At 47.9% G+C, this 19,214-nt stretch overlaps 1 protein-coding gene and 1 long non-coding RNA gene across 3 annotated transcripts in view; one reads left to right on the forward strand and one right to left on the reverse strand.

The window, feature by feature from the left end:
• Window positions 1–4,905, reverse strand: part of BRINP1 (BMP/retinoic acid inducible neural specific 1) — a 167,624-nt gene extending 162,719 nt beyond the window's left edge. For both annotated transcript variants that reach the window (XM_077913104.1, XM_077913103.1), the window contains exon 1: window positions 4,583–4,905. The gene's annotated coding sequence lies outside the window, so the exon portion shown is untranslated. The remainder of the gene's footprint in view (window positions 1–4,582) is intronic.
• On the forward strand, window positions 3,562–15,656 carry LOC144322743 (uncharacterized). Its single transcript, XR_013388384.1, has 3 exons — window positions 3,562–4,005; window positions 13,945–14,204; window positions 14,702–15,656. It is a non-coding gene; the product is annotated as an uncharacterized LOC144322743 (long non-coding RNA).
• Window positions 15,657–19,214: the final 3,558 nt, after the last annotated feature.

Below are 19,214 nucleotides of genomic sequence, written 5' to 3' on the forward strand. Positions count from 1 at the left end.
GCTCTCCCTATACAACCTAGGCTGATTTGTGCGATAATGACTTCACCATTGCCAAAAGTACTAAAAATGAGATGGAGTGGATATGTGTTACAGGTATTAAAAAAAAAAAAAAAAAGGATACTTGATTCTCAAATAAGGAGAAAGGTCTAGTTATTGAGAAACCTTAAAACGCCGAGATTCTTGATCAAATGGCCCCATGACCCCTTCATAACATCAATTTCAAAGAGTTAATACTATCCCCCGATCTATACTAAAATCCCCTGAACAACCCAATCCTGTTGGTCATCCACGATGGTTACCATTAACTCAGTGGTCTGTCTACCGGAAAAAGCAGAGATGCTGAAACAAGGGGCAGTTAGGTTCCAAGTGTAGCTGTGCTGCCCACGTGACCTTGGGCAAGGGACCTAGCCAGCATGAGGTTCACCTCCTTCTTCTATTGAAAGGGCTGTATCTGTCTCACTGGGCGGGAGGGAAGATTAAATGAGAAGAAAACTAAAGACCCTGGAACGCAGTAGGGCAACGTTCACTTCCAAGGAGGATATAATTTCACCTGCCTGTTTCATCACCGATATGCCTATATTGACGGTATTGGGCAGCACGATTTTGAAGCCATGATCGTATTGCTTTGCATGAACACGAAACAATTATCAAAGGAGGGAGAGTGAGACAGAGAGGGAGAGAGACGACAGCTATGATTGAGACCAGACTCAAACGCAACAGCAAACATACACAGAGCAACTACTATGTGTCAGTCCCCGGGGATTTAAAAAAAAATGCTCTTACCAAGACCATATTGAGGAGGGCGAGCGAGGCATATACCCATGGAGCTACAAAATAGGGCAAACACAGACCCAGCTGAAATAGAATCTCAGACAAAATCATATGAGAGGACAGGGGAGAGAGAGTGATTTATTCCAAAATAAGATTTGGGGAAGACATCTTGGAAGGGTCAATTGAGCTGGACGTTAAAATACCGGTAGGTTTTTTTTTTTTTTTAAAGTAGATGCTGAAGCTGAGAGATAGAGGAAAGATAAAGGTATTCCTTGCAGAAATGGTTAGAGTGGAAAAACGACTGACGGGGATTATCTGGAGAATGACATGAGAAAATTGGTCCTCTTCACATGACCCCCATTTTGTCTTTAATGTGATTACCAGAGGTTCCGTGGCCAATTCATTAATCTTTGAATTTTAGCCAGGGGAACGCAGGGAGAGAAGGGCAGGTTATGTCTAACCCTAGTGGCCTGTTCAGGGGATGCGTACTGGTGACTTCATCTAAGGAACTGGGAGGGAACAGGCTAGAGGATGTGAATCAAAAAATGTCTCCTCACACCACCCAAGGCCCCTTTGGGCAAAGACCCTCCTGAGAAATGGAAGACTTTGTGGTCAATAGCCTAAACTCTTGCAAGCACGACGGCATCTTATTTGGACCGGCCAGGGGAGAGGGTTTCGAAAGTCCCCACCTGTACCACATCAAATGCGTTCACTGCAGCCTGAGCTGGGCCATGGAAACTCAACGGGGGCCCAACAGCGGATTTGGAATCTCGGAGCTGATTCTCCTTGGTTGAAATGGAGTCACAGCTCCCCCTTCTGGGAGCTCAAGTGCCATCCAGCCTCGGAAAAAGCCTGCGTGGAAAAAGGCTCTACTGCAGATGGGCCTGAAACCCCCATGTTTTTTCCCAGTGCTCGCCGGCACCCCAAAACGAGCATGGAGGAGTCGGGGAGCACTTCTGTGTGGACGTGGTCGGAGCCTGTCCCTCCCGGGGATGTATATGCTCCCTTCCCTGGGGTGATGAGTCCCAGTCTCCGTGTGGGTGATGCCTTTATATAGGGGAACACAATTTGGTGCGGAGGTTGAAATTCCCTTTTGGGGAATATGGCAAGTAGGAAAGGTTTCTAAATCTGTGTGCACATGTGTGTGTGTGAGTGCATGTGTACACGCGTGCTTGGGCATGATCCTGCCACGGCAGTCCGAATACTCGCACGGGGCAAGAGTCTCCTGAATATAAAGGAATTAATTTGCCTGTAGTATTCACGTCGGTAGAAGGGTGTACACTTGGCTCTCTGGAAGGCGACGTGTTCCCTAATATAGAACTCAGGTACCGTCCGGAGGCTCCGCTGGACTCCATCTACCAGCCACAGTCAGCACCGAGTCCATGCCTACGTGGGATTCGGTGTGTGTGCCCGTGTGTGCGTATCTGTCTGCGTGTCTGTCTGTCTAGCGGGGCAGTGATCAAGGCCCTGGACCCTCTCCCTCCGAGGTCAGGTTTCCAGACAGAGCAGCTCTGAAATGAGAAGTCTGGTGAGGGAAGACAGCGATTGTTTCGGGTGGGAGCATAGCGGTCAGGTGGGAATGGGGCCGACGCGCAGTCCCTGGGAGGGGCGGGGAGTGGAAAGGACGCTGACCTGGGCGGCGGGCACCGCAGGCCCTAGCCCGAGCACACCACCAACTTGCTGGAGACTGTTAGGGAATTCTCAGCCCCTCTCGGGCCGCAGTCCTGCCTGTCTGCTCTTCAGTATTCCTCCGGCTTCAACTGTCTATGAATTGGAAAAGAGATACAGCGAGAGCAGTTCCGAACATCGGGTCTCCTCCTTTGATGTCACACCCCGCACCCAAAATGAACGAGGGGGCCCTGCCCTGGCCTGAGTTTCTGGAAGCAGATTCCTTGTGGCCCCGTGAAGGCTGCAGCCTGCGGTGTCAGCCTCTGGCCAGAGACTTGTGTGTCTGCAAGTGCCTGCAGGTAGCACCGTCACCCACCCGCCAGGGCAGGTTCTTGCAAACACATGTTTGCTTTTATCTCTCCCAGAAGACACACACACACACGCACACGCACACGCACATGCACACACGTGCACACACACATATATCATTTTAAAAACACAATTCTATTTCTACTTTTCTTTTCCTCCAAAGGTCTTCCCAGTGGCTGTCTGCCAGCCAGGGGAGACAGGAGGCCGTCCCGGCCATCAGCCCTTGCCCACGCCAGCCTCCATGGCTGACGGCAGCTCGGCTGCCTCTTCTTACCTTGGGAAAGTACCAGCTGCCGAGTCGGGAAGCCATGCTAACAGCAGTAAAACTCAGCATTTTTTGCTGAGTAGGGCGAGCCTGTAAGAGGCAGCCGGGAATCAAATCAATGGCTGGCCCCAGAGTCCAAGCCCAGCAGGACCCAGCCGGGGCGGCCAAGGGACTTACCCGGGGAGCCCCGCGGAGGTGGGGAGGGAGGAAGAGGGACTGGACCCAAACCGGCTTCCTTACTGGCATTCCCCGCACGGCCCCCATGCCCTTGGCAGGATTTTGGAGCCAAGCAAGAGATGTGAGGTGCAAATCGACAGCAGTTTAAGTCAATTACCGCCACATTCTGCCCTGAGTTCCCCACCCACAACCCTTCACAGATCGTAGAGGTCTCTCAGCACCGAAACACACGCATGCACACGCACATGCACACACACACATGCACGCACATGCTCTCTGCTCTCCCATTTCCTCCAACTCCAGTGGAGCCATGGGGAGGCACAGTTTAGGGAGAGCTTGTCTTGGGGCTCCCCAAGCCTCTCCGAAATAGGGTCGGGAAGGAGGGATGTCTTAGGGAAGTGCCCCATCCATCTCCTCCCATATTACCGAGAGCTGCCCCCCCCCCCCCACCATGAGATTTTTTTCTGTGATCTTGTGTAACTACGATGGATGAGCAGGTCCCTGAGGACTCTTCCGGCCTTTCCCTTTGGGGAGGGGGGGTCCATGCAAACTTGCCCAGATCCTCCCCGTAAAGCACCAGGAGCAGGAGGTGTGCTGTTTTGCTCTCCGGCTCACAAGCGGAGAGGTAGGGCAGGCTCTATCCCAGACTTGCCAAGCCCCACAGAAGGAGCCCACCGCTCACTTCCTTCCTCTGTCACCCACTGCCCAGTGACTCCAAATTCCCATCAGAATCCTGGAGCCTGCCCAGTGTGGAATTTAAAGTGACAGCGTGTCATTGCCTCGGGGTCTGGCCATTTCTCTTTTCATATTAACCGGTGAGTCCAAGCGCAGCGGGTCTCCAGCGTTTGGAGGCATCTTCCCTCAAGGGTGCCAATACTGGGGGGAAATGGGATGCCCTCCTCATCCCCCCAGGGCTGCCCAGACCCCAGCCCCGAGACCCGGCGCACGGCGGCGGGTTTCCCGGTGGTACGTGATCCTGTGGCGAGGACCCCGTTCCATGGAAGCTGGAGGGACCTCACCGAGAAGACACACGAGCGCGCACATCCAAACACACACGTACGAGCATGCACACGCACATCGCGCCCTAAGTAGGTTAGAGGACCTCCGGGTGCCCCCCCGACACACACAGGCGCGCGCACACGCCGCTGCACACGCAGGCTCACACACTCACACACACTCACACACGCACACGGCGGCACATCAAGTTCCCAGCGCGGCGCACACGTCGGGAGCGCGCGGGGGGCGCACACGCCGCAGCTGGGGCCCGCGTCTGACCCCGGGGGCGCGGGGGGCGCGGGGGGCGCGGGGGGCGCGGCGGGGGCGCCCCAAGGGCGGCGGGGCCGCGGGGCTCGGGCAGGGGCCCCGGGCAGGGGCTGCGCGGCGCCGCCTTACCTGGACTCAGCGCCCGGCCCCGGCGTTGAGCTGCGGGAGGACGCCCGTCATTCGGCTCGCGGGGAACTTGGGAGAGCGCGGCGGCCAGCGCGCATTCCGGGAGCGGCGCGGGGACTGCGGGCGCGCGGGGACCTGGCTCCCGGCAGCCTGGCTCATGCTCAGCCGTCAAGTCCCCTTCGGCGGCCCCGAGCGCGGAGGCAGGGATCCCGGCCCCGGGGGCGGTCGCTCCTCCCCCGGCCTCCCGGCTCCCCGGCTCCCCGGCGCTCGCCCGCCTGCCCCCCGCGCGCGATGGGCTCGCAGCCGTGGGGACCCGGAGCCAGGCGGCGGCGACTGTACCGGGGAGTCCGCGAGCGCCGCGGTGTCGGGGCGGGGAGCCGGGGGCCGGGCTGCGCGGGGGGCGGGGCCTGGCCGGGCGGGCGGCGGGGACTGGGGGAGCGGCGCCGGGCGGGGGCGGGGCGGGGGCGGGGGGCGGAGCGCGCGGCCCGGCCCCGCGGAGGAGGGTTTTGTACAGCTTCAGGCGGAGGAGGACGAGGAGGAGGAGGAGGAGGAGGAGGAGGAGGAGGAGGAAAGGAGAGGGGATGGAGAGGGGCGGGGGGGGGAGAGGGGATGGAGGGGGGGAGAGGGGATGGAGAGGGGCAGAAGGGGGAGAGGCAGAGAGAGAGAGAGGGGATGGAGAGAGGCAGAGGGGGGAGAGGCAGAGGGGGAGAGAGGGGATGGAGAGGGGCAGAGGGGGAGGAGACGGGGAGAGGGGCAGAGAGGGAGAGGGGCAGGGGGCAGAGGGGCAGAGGGAGACAGGAGGTGGAGGGAGGGAGGGGGGAGAGGGAGGAAGAGGGGGACAGGGGGAGACAGGAACAGAGGGGGGAGAGGGGCAGAGGGGAAGAGGGGATGGAGAGAGGGGGGAGAGAGGGGCAGAGGGGGACGGGGAGGAGACAGGGGCAGGCCCTCTCCGAGGGAGGGAGGGGCGGCTGGGGGGGGCCAGGCCGAGCCCCTGGGGAGCCTCTGGGCCTGCAGACAGGGTGGCGCTGCCCCGGGGACGTGTGCACAAACCCCGCAGCGAGCTGCCCCCCAGGGCGCGGGCGCCGGAGCCGGAGCCTTCCTGGGTACGCGGGTGCCAGGGCGTCTGTGCACCTCTGCGAGTGTGGTGTTGTCTGGGGAGGTGCCTGTGTGGGTCCGTGTGTATCCGGGGGCCTCTCTGAGTCTTTAAGACTGTTTGTTTCCCTGTACGTGGAGGCATGAGCCCACGTAACCTCCCGGAATTAAGCAAGTGCCTCTCTGCGTGGGCAGGATGCAGGAGAGAAGCTGATGGGACGCAAAGTTCCCTCTATAGCACCAGAGGCAGAGAAGGGGTGAGGGTACCGGCAGGGGCCTGGGGGTGGGTGGGGGGCTAGGGCATTAATGCACAGAATCCAAGACTCCGAATTAGGCCTGAGGCGCAGGCTCTGGGTGCTGACCTGGGGGCCTCTCCCTGCAAAGAAGGCCAGCGCACGATCTGAATTCTCACGCAGGACACATTCTGTGTGTTCGCTTACTTTGCTGCTGCTGCTGCTGCTTCTAATAAAAAAAAAAAAAAAATCAGCAATGAAGACTGCTAGTCCCTGGAAGCTTAGGCCAGGGTAGGTAACATCAGTGAAGCTGCCAGATGGAGGACTAAGGGAAAGGTGATGAAAAAAACAATGTAAAGGAACCCAGGTTCCGTAAAAGGGTCAGCTCTAGAGGGGTCACAATCCCATCCGTGATCTTGGCCAGATTACTGACCTCTTAAACCTCAATTTCCCATCTGTGTAATAGAATGATATAACCCCCCTAGCTAGCTAGCTAGCACGGTTGGCGTAAGATTTAAATGAGTTAATTTATATAAAAGCGCTGGGAATACTCCCTGACACCTAGGGAAGGCCCATGTTAACTGTATTCTCATTGTTCTTGTTATTCACGTTATGATTATTCAGGGGGTCATAGTAAAGAGACCTGATAACTTGGGGGAGGGGGGCTAGAAGAGTCTAGGCGCTCCCGAATTGATTAGAAAAGTCTTGAAACAAAATGGAAAAGAAATTCTTGAGTGAGGGATGGAGAACTTGGGGGGGGGGATTAATTGACAAGGAGGGAAGGAAAAAAAAGAGAGGAGGAGATTGTGCTAATCAGAATGAGTCTCGGCAGTGCAGGACTGAGAACTTGGGGTGGGGGGCAGAGAAAAGGGGAGCAGTAGGGTGTGCAAATCTGCGTTGGCTCCTCCTGCACTTTGGTCCGAAGGACGTGCGGTCAGCACCACGGACAGCGCCCCAGCCCCTGGGACTGGGACCAAGGGAGCGCTTTCCTCCTGGTGGAAACTTCTCCCTTTCTGCTTGGACAATTTTTCCCCCCCTTAGGCTTCTGGCCTTGGTTCAGATCCTGGACACTGGTCCCCGAGACAGTTCTGTCTTTGATTCAAAGCACAAAGGAAAACCCTCACAACACACACCGCACTTCCCATCCATTTCAGCACGAAGCTTCAGGTTGCTGTGCCCTGTCCCTTCCTCCCTGCTCTCATCTCATTCTCTCCTCTTCTTCTCTCTCTACCCCAGCCCTTCTTTTATTCTTTCCTCCCTTTCCCTCTGTTCCTCCATCATTCTCCAGCTCAGATATGCCTCCTTGAGTGAGACGAGGCAACAGCAGCCCTGCTGGGAATGCAGTTCTGAAATCAGTCTGAAACAACCTCGTTAGGCAGCTTCCGAGGACGACCAAAGTACAGACCGATTCCTCATAGCTCTTCTCTCTTAATCAATTTCCCGAAATGGGTTGCGGTCCTGATGCCTTAGAAAGAGGGGACGTAACACTCTGGAACATTTTCCTATCTTCCTCTCCTTTGCTCCACATAGTCAATATTTCCTTCAGGAAGCATAGAACCTCCCACCCCCACCCCAGTTCCAACCCCTATTAGACAGAAAGAAAAAGAATTTTTGACTTTCCCCATGCACTAGACATTTCATTTGGATCTTCCCTAAATTATCTCTTATAATTCTCAAAATGCTGTGAGGTATGAGCTAGGTAACATGACCCCATTTTTACATCATAGGAAATTGGAGCTTGAAAACTCTAAGCAGCATGTCAAGGTATTGCTAGCTAGTAGGTGATGGAGTCAGGGATTCCACACCCAAATTTAGGTCTTTACTTTGTCCACCGGAAGTAATGGGAGAAGCCTCGGGGTGACTGGAAGAGCTTAGAATTTAATGGGGTCACCACATTTTATGCCTAAATATCAACTTAAGTGGCTGAGACCATTGCATCCTCTCTACCAATGGAGTATTTATCAACTCTTGTCCCTGGAGAAGGAGGGAAATGCCTTGCATGGGCAGATTTAAAACTCACCCGAGCCTTATGATTTCTGGGTTTTGAATAAAACTCCAACCTTTCCAGGTCTTAGTTCATTTGCATTTGGCTATGTTTAGCTTCCCTGTTTCTATGAAGAAAGGCTAAGAGAGCCATTTTTAAAAGTCTCCAAAGACTTCCTGGTCATCAGAAAAGTTCTCAGTGCAAAGCATTCCTAATGACTTATGGAGAAAGCAATCGGAACCATATGGATAACATTTCTACAGAAATACACACGGGTGGGAAAAGGTTTAGAGGCCAAAAATATATTTCTTTTTTTTTTTCTTCTTTGCCAAAGAAAGAACATTTAAGGCAGCTTGAGATATGTGAGAAATGTCTTGTTCTTTCTTTGGGGTGGGTGTTGGTGAGCAGCTGTTTGCTATTTCCACTAAATTTACCAAGGGCTTGCATGGGGGAAGAGATGCCAAAGGATGAGGGTAGACTTAAGGAAGAACTTCCCGACTGTAGATCTTGGGTGATACTAGAATGGAACCTTTTCTTAAGGACGTGTACTGTGACAGTGCGATGGTTCCTTTTGAGTCTTCCCGACATGATGATTTGACAAGCTTTGGATCATGCTTTTAGAGTTGTTAGAACCTCACAATTACTGCAGACCCTCTCTCTTATGGAACGTATACTTAGAAAAACACCCACAAAATTTTGCATTGAATTTCATAGAACTCCTTCTTGCCTGTCTGTTTCATAAATGTCTGTACATGGACCCCAACTTTAGAGCCTCTAGGGTAGGTAACTTCTCTGGTCTCCGGCCTGACCTTAGATTTTATAGGTTGCTCCACTTGGGTTTGAGCTTGAGAAGTTGGAATGGGGAAACCAACAGGGAAACCAAAAAGTAGGCAAACAGCCTTTTTCTAGAAATAGACAAGAAATATAGATAAATGTTCAGTGATGAAATGGGGGTTTCACTTCCCCCTCCTTAAATAAAGATAAGATTTAAACCTATTTGTGCAGGACTCTGAGCCACCTGCCGCTGCCTCAAAAGCTTAAGTTTACTACTTCTGTCAAACCTCAAAGGAGTTAAAATCCCTTAATCTGGGGTACTTTGGGTTAGAACCGACTGAACAACTGCAGAAAGAGCCCACGTTTGCTAAGTGCCGACTGAAGGTGAGGTTGTGTACAAGATTCAGAAAGGAATATATTTTCTGGCCTCCGTTTTCTAGGAGTCTGACGACCATTGCCAACCCGTACTTATCCCTAAATATTCGCAATGCTCCAGAGACTGTAGCTGGCACATGCAGAGTCTACGGGAAATGCCACAAGAGCTAAGAGGAGAGAAAATTTGCCTCTGTATGAGGTATAATATTTTGCACCTATCAAGAGCTATTTTTACTTTGTTTTAAAAGCAGTTGCATTAATAGGAACTAATATTTATTGAGTGATTACTATGTATGAGCAACATTTAGGCCTTCCACGTCTCTCATCTAGGTTTTTATGAGCATCTCCTAATTGAATAAAAATGCCATATGTCATTTAGTGTTCTCTCTCTCTCTCTCTCTCTCTCTCTCTCTCTTTCTCTCTCCAGCAACCCTTCACTTCTGTATGACTGAATCTGGCCCATTCTTAAACATTTAGTTTACATGTCGTATCCTCTACCAATTCAATTAGGGTAAAACAAATTTTATCACGAACTGTACAGGGCTGTGCGTGATCTTTCTCCCTAATATAGTGTCTCCCCCTTCACTCCGACCACACTGACTCCCTTCCAATTACTAGAGTTGACAGTGTTTCTTTAATGCCCCTAGGACTTCGTGCTAGCTGTTGCCTCTACCAGAAGCCACTTCCCATCACTGGCCAGGCTCTGCTTGCTCTGTATCAGGGTAAATGTCACTTCCCTGACCTTAGACCAAGGCAGGTCCCCTGCTACCAGCTCTCTCACAGATCTTAATGTGTCCTTCATAACATGTATAATCATTGTGATTGAAGTTATTGGTGGTATTTGTTTAATATATGTTTTCCTGAGCTAGGATGAAAAATTATAGGCACAAAAGATATCTTCAGGATGAGATCTTGGTATATAACAATTTGGTGAACATGTGTTAGTCATTCGCTCTGTCCCAGGGACCGCTCTGTGTGCTTCACAGACGTTATTTATTTTAATCCTTCAAACAATCTTGATATCAGTACTATTGTTATGATTATTATTCCCATTTTCAGGTGAGGACAACTGAGACGGTTCAACAAATTGCCCAACATCACATACCGGAGCCAGCATTCAAACTCAAGCCACACTGCTACAGACTCCAAGCCCATAGTCACTGTGACACCTAGTCCTTTACGTGGGAGGAGACCATCCTACACGTTTATTGAGTAAATAGGAGTCCAGGAGTTCTTCATAAGCCCTTCAATCTTTAACTATATCAATACTCTTTACTCTCTGCCTTTGATGCTTATTTGCACATGTGAACCTTGATCTTAGTGTCCCCGTCTATTGACTATGTTCTTTTGGTAAACACACTGATATTCTGGAGCCTTGCATTACCTACTAATACCTTGACACTCTTGGTCTCCTGGTCATCCAATAGGATCCCCCAACCATTAGAAACCAGGTATGAGCACATACAAACTGTTTTTGCTAGGCACACCTCTCTTTCTCTCTCTCTGTCTCTTCCCTCCCTCTCATGTTTCCAAAGTTCTGGCTTCCTTAGGCCTCAGCTCGCCTAGACTATTTCCCTGGTGGCATACGATTTCTAAAAAGGACTTTACAAAAGGTGTCCAGAAAAATACTATCCTATTGGCTCAGGCTCAAGGAATATCCCTATTGCAAATTTCAATATTCTACTTAAATTAATAATTCAGCATATGTAAGCCCTTTTGAAATCTCATATGGTTTCTCCCTTGTTTTACTTTGATATTCGGAGCCTTATATTTTTGCAATGACTGAATGATGCAGTAGGCATGGCAGGTAGCCCCACTTCCTAGAGGAAGACAATAGGGTCGACTGAGTATGACTTGCAGGTGGGTAACACCTTGCAGTGACAGACCCATGACTTTAGCCCAGGTATTCAAAATGATGGAGGTTGGTTACCGGTTCTCTGTTTCTCTGTTGAACATGATTCTGGTGGTTTCATGACAAATCTATTCCACTCTATTCTCTCTTGGCACGAACGTCCCTCTTCCTGGTAGGCTTGCCCTACCCCCGCTCTCACTCTCTGCCACATTCCACTAGGGGGAGCCCTGCATAGGCTATTGGTAGCTTTTGCCAGCCTCACATCCATGTTCCTCTTCTGATAACAGCCCCTTTATTTTTCTTTGGGAAACCAGCCTTCTGCGTTTCTCAGTTCATTTGATTTGAAAGGTGCTGATTTTACCCCCTAGCTCTAGGGCACATGATCAAAGCTGATGGGTGTTGACTCAGAGTGGTACAATGAATCAGCTCCAGAACATTTACTAGAACCAAGATGAAAAAGGACTCCTAAGAGCAAAATAATAATAACGTGCATACCTATCCGGAGGAATTCAAGCCTGGAGTTCTGGCAATTACCTTTGCCATCAAAGAAAAAAAAAAAAATTACCTTTGCCATCACAATGAGGAGAACCAACTGAGAAGAGGACAACAAGAAGGAACACCTACCTACAAAATAGATCCAGAGATGCCCGAAGTCACGGACAGATGGTCGACCCTGTGAACCAATAACATTCCGTGCGATTTAAGCCAGTTTGATTAGAGTTTTTGTCACTTGCTACCAAGTGTATCCTGACTAATGTAGCATCATAAATCAACATGATTGAGTTTCAAATGCAGAACTTTGAAATATTTGATTTACAGGGACCAAAGTAGAGAGATGAACTTGGAGCCAGATGAGTAGCCATTAATCCAGTTCTGTCTCTAATAAGCCCTGTATCCCAGACAGTGTAAGTCTATTTGTCCTTCAGAGTCATGCGTTCTCAATGCACGTGGTAAGCAGAATTCTAGGCTGACCCTCCGTGACCCTTGTGTTTGTATAATCCCCTCTTTTCAGTGTGGGGAGAACCTGTGAATATGATGAGTCATTGCTTTGGTGATTACGTAATACTATGTGGCAGAGAACAGCGGATGGTCTCTAGGAACTGTAAATAGTCCCCACCTGAAAGCTAGCGAGAAAACAGGGATGTGGGTTGGTCCTGCGACTATGGGGAAATGGACTCTGCCTACAACCTGTGCACTTAGAAGAGGACGTCAAGCTCTAGGTAACAATCACTGACCCCTTGACTGCAATCTCACCGGACCCTGAGTGAAGAATCCCGTCACTCCACGCCTGGAATTCTGACCTACAGAAACAGTGAAACAATAAATACGTGTTTTTTAAGCCACTAGATTCATGGAAATTTGTTGCCCAGCAATAGAACAATAACATAGTCTGTACATTAGGCACTTAGATCAAATCCATAGTCCTCCCTTTCAGCTCTGGTGTTGCTTGATCAGGTGGTGCTAAGCCCCTGGGGATTGCTATCCTGCATCTCCAGCCCTGAGAGCCTACCTCATGTCCATTCATAAATACCTCCCAGCCTAGAGAATGAGAAATCTCTCCCCCTCAGCTTGCAAAGCTAATCCATTGAGTGACTTCTATATAAAGCCTTGCTCTGTTGATATATAATTTCAAAGTTAATTCCATCTGGATAACTATGATTATTGGGGTTGGGAGATGTGAAAATGAGTTTGCATCGGCCCCACAGCTTGCTCTCAGTAAGATGGTCTTCTGATCTGGCGACATAATGCTTTTCTGAGGTGTGAATAGACACTAATCTTTTTCATGTTGGTGAGCATAGTGGTTATGAGAAACAGACTTCAAAGCCAAACAGACTTTGAGCCTGGACCCGGCATCAGCATATCTGGGCAAGACACACAGTTAGCCTTACCAAGAAACGTACACGCATATAAAATTAACCCCTGCAAGTCTCAATGTCCTCATTTGGCAAATGAAAATCGAATAACTTATCCAGACTTTTTTTTTTTTTTTTTTTTTTTTTTTTTTTTTTTTTTTTTTATTGAGCACCTTCTCTGAACCAGACATCTGGTCTATAGCAGTGAATAGACCATTCCCCTCGGGAAGAGAGTCTCATTAGGAAGTAACATTTATCCCAATAAGGTTGTTGTAATGATTAAATGAGATAAGCATTTATCATGAAGATTGACACCCAGTAAGCCTCAATCGATGAGTGCCATGCTTAGAAGTGTTATACCTCCAAACAGGAATTACATAATTATTAATAACAGCATTTATTGAGTGCTTACTTCAGGCATGGATTTCTGTAATGACTTTCCAGGTAGTAACCCATATAATCTTCACAGAAATCCCAATAGGTAGATGTTATGATTATCGTCTTCAATGAGAAAAGAGCTAGTAAGCACCAAACTAATATTTGAATTCATATAGTTGAGCTCATAATTCAAGGTACTTAACCATGATTTCCTACCACCTCTAAGTAGAGGTCTTTCAAGGAAAAGGGATAACACAAGGCATTTTTTTTTATATTTGTCCTTTTAAACAGTGAAACCTTCCCCAGACCCCAATCCATGTGTGTCCTCCACACCATGAGTACCCCATACATGACATATTCTGACTAAGTTACATTTCTGATTGGGTTAAACAGAAAGGATACCCGTTGTAATGCTATTTCTCTTTGTTGTTTTTACCTGCCACTAGTTTTATACTTATACAGCACAAGAAAGTTTGCTAAGTACTTCACAAATATTGCAAAATTTAATAAATTATGTAAACTGGGGCACCTGAGTGGCTCAGTCAGTTAAGCGTCTGCCTCCAGCTCGGGTCATGATCCCAGAGTCCTGGGTTCGAGTCCCACATCAGGCTCCTTGCTCAGCAGAGAGTCTACTTCCCCCTCTCTTCTGTCCTTCCCCCTGCTTGTGCGCATTCTCTCTCTCTCTCAAATAAATAAATAAAAATCTTTAAAAATAAATTAAGTAAATTAAAATAAACTTCACAAAGAGCTGTGACTCAGAGTTATCTTGTAGGTTATCTATGGCAACAGAATCCTGGCTGATACATTGCTCTGATCTTTTGTAGATGAAGAAACGGAGGATCTGAGAGGTGGAACGGTTTGCTTACAAATACACCGTAGTGAGAACTGAAGTTTGGCTTGGAACCCAGGCCTGTAAATCTGTGTTCTTAATTGCTGTGCTCTTCTGTGCTCAGTCATGCTGGGTTACACTTTTGCAAAACTGCAACACAGAGACTGGATCCTCCTCTACTTGAGTCCAAAGAGATATCAAAGTGGCAAATCAATGCATTTTCCCCCCAGGGTCAGGGGCTCTGTCTTTGAGAAGGTATAGTTGGTTATTTTATAACATAAATGCATCTTTTTGTTACCGTTCATAATTGCTTTCTATTGCAATTAGCTTGAGGTTAGCTGATTAATCTGTATTTTGTTTCAAACCACCAGATATTCTTAGACTGTCAATATCTCTTGGTGTCTCCTCCTTGTTACCTCTTGTTCATTTCTTGCCTGGGGCAGCCATTGCTAATTGATCATGAAACCTTCTCCCACAATGCCCCAAAACACTTTTTAGCACAGCCCTCTAGGCAACAACTACCAATCAGTTAGATTTGTCATGAGAGATGAAACCTACGTGTCAGCTCTGTGTTGCTCTCTTCCCGAGACAGGTGAAGGCCCTCTATAGATGTTAGAGATAAAAGCATGCCTGTCTGATGGCAAGATCAAATAGAAAGAATTACCTAAATTGTGAATCAAGAATACCTTTACCTTTCCCCCCTGAAGGTCAAGCACTGCTCAACTTTTATCATTCTTGGTGTTTTATTACAGATGTCAGCACAGAAAATTGTTTACGCAGCCTGGGTCCCTGCTGCTGCTTCCGAAAAATACAATATTTATGGAATCCAGAAATTCACAGATATCAAACCCTCTTTCCTTGCTATGTGGGCACCACTGGCTTTACCAGGGACGGGTATCCCAAGAAACAAATTAATGCCTGTTTGATTAAACAATGAGAAGGTAAACAAAGCCATGGTTAATGAATTTAGTCATTGTTTTCCTCTGCTAGGACATTTGCCTGTGTTAGATCTCGCTGATAATAACACTGTTAAATAATCAGACCATGATATAACCAAGCTATATACTTTTCCATGCTAATCATCTTGCAGGATCGCTACACACTCCAGGGGGTTCCAACAGATTCAGATGGGCTTTGAATGGGAGTAGTTAATCAAACTCGCTGTATCAATTAGCACTCCCTTGCTTATAAATGACAAGAAACTCATATGAAACTGGCTGAAGCAAAGAAAGAAATTTGTTGGTTCATGAAACCGAAAATAAAGCAGATGTAGAACTGACTTTGAGTTGGTCTCCATGTCCTCAGGACTCATCCTGCTCCTCTCAGTTCTTTCTCCCTTTGGGTTGGCTAAACGCTGGGGCAGACTTGGCCTACACAGAGCTGGAAGAAGAAAGCCAACGGCTCCCCAAAGTCCCAGCCAAGTTCTGAGATCGTGTCCCCCTGGCTGGGAAAGGGCTGTGTTCCCACTGTGGAATCTCCATCACGGTCCCCTGATGCTCCAAATCCAGGACGTGACTCTGTATCATCTCAACCACATGGATTAAGGGAGAAAAGGTGGCTCTTTCAGGGCTCCCAGGGGGCTCAGTGGTTGAGCATCTTCCTTTGGCTCAGTGCATGATCCCCGGGGTCCTGGGATCAAGTCCTGCATCGGGCTCCCCGCAGGGAGCCTGCTCTTCCCTCTGCCTGTATCTCTGCCTCTCTCTGTGTTTCTCGTGAATAAATAAATAAAATATTTTTAAAAAGTGGTTCTTTCAAAGAAAACTGGGGTGCTGTTATTGGAAATACAGAGAAGACAATAAACATTCAGATAGCCAACCCAATCAACCTTAGTCATATCTGGGCATTAGCTTTTCTTAGGAAAACACACACACACACACACACACACACACACACGTAATTTTAAATTTTAGGTAATTTTTAAAACTTTCACATGGAAAACACTGGGCATGCTCAGTATGTTCACCTTCAACATTGGTGTTCCAGAAACTTCTTAGAACCTTCATTTTCACCTTCCACATGCAGATAATATTTTCCTTACATTTTCCTCAGGGTTGTTTGAGAATCCCAAAATACCTTATCAGAGAGAGTTGGCTAATACTGCTGAACCGTACACATTTTACAACTCAGTGATCACAGTTAATTTTGAAATATTTTAATGATGTTATTAAACATCACCAAATATAGTAAAAATTGATTTTATTTCATTTTAGCTTTACATGCCCAAACTCACAAGCATCACACAGAATAGGAGAGAGTGCGTGTTGTTAGGAAATAGAAGCTAGATTATTTTTGGTCTCTTCTTCCCTGTCTTCAGTAGACTACAGAGCATAATTTGAGTATCTATGTATTAAAAATATTTTAAAAAACAGTTAATAATAACCCACATGTCATTTTCCCATGCTTTGGTCAGTTTCTTTGATATATTGGTATCTTTGAAGTCCATGGATGACCATGTCTCATCAATATGTTGAAAGATCTACAAAATCAGCGTGTAAATGGAAAGAACCCAAGAATGTAATCTAGAGGCCTAAGTTCTCCTTGTGGCTTTTCATCCAATGATCTGACCTGATGATGGTTAATTTTATGTATCATCTTGACCGGGCCACATGGAGCCCAGATATTTGGTCAAACATGATTCTGGGTATTTCTGTGAGGATGTTTTTGGGTGAAATTAACATTTAAATTAGTGGACTGGGTAAAGTAGATTGCCCTATTTATGTGGGTCAGCCTTATCCAATCAGTTGAAGAACTGAATAGGACAAAAAGGTAAGTTAACCCCCTCAATAAGACATGGCCTTATTGCCTAACCGCCTTCCAATGGGGACACAGCTTTTTCCTATCTTCAGACTCCAAGTGAAGCATCAGCTCCCCTGGTTCTCAGCTTTCAGACTTGGGCTTCAGCGTTCGTTATCTGATCTCCTGGGTCTCTGCATGCCAATTCTGCAGAATCTTGGGACTGGTCAGCCTCCATAATCTCATGAGCCAATTCATAGGTACAATAGATTCTGTTACTCTGGAGATCTACACTCATATGGGACCCTAAGGAAATTATTTAACCTCTGTGGGCCTCAGTTTTGAGAAGATTGAACAAAAACATCTCAAAGTACCTTTCGCAGCTACTGGACAATGACTCTACAAGCTCCAGTATGCCTTTGGACCTCTCCCGGGCATGTGGCAGCCTGCTGCGTCACATCCAGGAACTACAGACCCAGAGCCGGGTGGAGCATATCCTCTGATGCCTAGGTCTCAGCTCCATGGGCTGGAGGATGATAATGATCCAATCTGTAGCCTACAGATCATCTTCAACCTTCTAAAAGCTGGTTTTGGTAAAAGACGTCATAAAGCTTCTAAGATCCCAGAGAGATATTTAGGGTTTGTGTATGAAATCAGATGTATCATAAAACATTACAGGAGAATAGTTCTGGGTGGTTACAAAGAATTTCACATCACGATAGAGAATATAATCTTTGGAGCCAAACAAACTTGGGTTCAAATCCCACCTCTGCCGTTAGCTCAACTGGGCCAAATGGCTTTGCCTCCCTGAGTCTTGCTTTCCTCATACGTATAACTGGCCCAATAATATCTAGTTCAGGGAACTGAGTGAAGATGGAAAACATTTCCTCTTGGCATCATGCCTGACACCCTTAATTCTCAATCCAGTGTAGGATGAAATCAGATTGTGTCTATCTCATTGTCACGGGAATTAAAGTTCAGCAAGTGACCTGGGCCTCACAGTTTTGAAATAGTGGGCTGAGGATTAAAACCCAGAACCTAGGGTATCATCTGGCACAAAGCATGCATTTAATAAGTGTCTATTGAGTAACTGAATGAAAAAAAAAAAAAAACATGTAGGTTCATCAACACCTAATCCCATCTTCATTTTCCTCCTTTTTTTTTTCCCCTCAGGATACAAAAATTAGGAAATCTAACACAAAATGAGCAACCAGAACATGTTCTCTGCTTGGTGCATGTGTGTGGGTTATGAACTAGCTGAATAATGGAAAATACTCCCCCCGGTAGCTACAGTGTTACCATTTTTCCCCAAATACAGTAGAGAAGGCAAAGCAAATAAGTAAGAGGAGAAAGTTTTGTTTATGCATTTTACGGTTCATTCTGTTAAAAAAAAAAAATCTGTAAACTGAAATGAACCTAGATGCTGGAAAAACACCCAATAAGTGCTCCAGCAATGGCTGTTCCCCAAAGCCCTGACCGGCCTCCCAGGGTGAGCCAAGCTATGTCCTGCCTGCTTTGCAGATCTTCTTTGAAGGCAGCCAGTGGGTTCCCTGAGCAAGGGACCCTTCATCTCCCTTTGACATTTTACAGACAAGACTGACTGCGAGGTCCCTTGATCAACGAGCCAGAACCAGACTCAGTTCCTTGTTCCTCTTGCTGTTTTCACAAATGGAGCTTGGAAGCTTGGAAGAGACAGGGAAGTGTCTTCCCAACCCATTTTTAGGGCTTGCAGCATGCATTATTTTCAGGTTGGAATAGTTATGCCTGTTCTTCACAAGCTCAAGCCGGGTTGCATGTGCTCCTGGAGAGCTGTGTTGATATTCCTCTGCTCTCCCAGCGTCTACTGGAATTCGAGCTGCATTCCTCCTCTGTAAACAAACACCCCTATAGTTGCGATCCTATTTGACTGTGCCCAGGATTCATTGTGCAAACAACTGTCTCCTGGGAAATTGCCATCAACCGAAGATACGATCAGGGGGCCTCTGCTGCCTACTGAATTACCATCGGCCTGGACCCCACCCACAGGCCTCTGCAGAAACAGAGGGGAATCCAGGCCCCTCCCAGAGTGTCTCTGCTGCTCCAAATCCGCAGGCACCTTTTTCCACACATTAGTAGCTAAGAAACGTCAGGACGAACAGATTCAGCAGAGTCCGTCTGGTTCTAGATCTTTGGTCTAGTCTGGAGACCCGAGATAACATGTTATTTCATTGGTGAATCAGGGAGTCCCTGTTTTATTTTTGTTTTTGATTTTTGTTGTTGTCAATGATATTTCTTTAACAACCGTCACCCTCTCATTCAATTTAAACTGCATAATCCTCCATGCCTTAGCGAGCCTGCCAGATTCAGGACACGGTAGACTGAGCGAGGGTCTTACACACTTGGGCACATCTGCATTCATGCTGCACAAACAGAATCCCTTGGAATCCAGCAGCATTCCAGCCCTTGAACGTCTTTGCATCGTAAAACAAGGGCAATGGGGTTCCACGCTGGTCTGGCTCACTGTCTTCCCGGCTTTATTTACCGGAGGGACCT

This window comes from Canis aureus, chromosome 10, assembly GCF_053574225.1.
Source record: "Canis aureus isolate CA01 chromosome 10, VMU_Caureus_v.1.0, whole genome shotgun sequence".
NCBI lineage: Eukaryota > Metazoa > Chordata > Mammalia > Carnivora > Canidae > Canis > Canis aureus.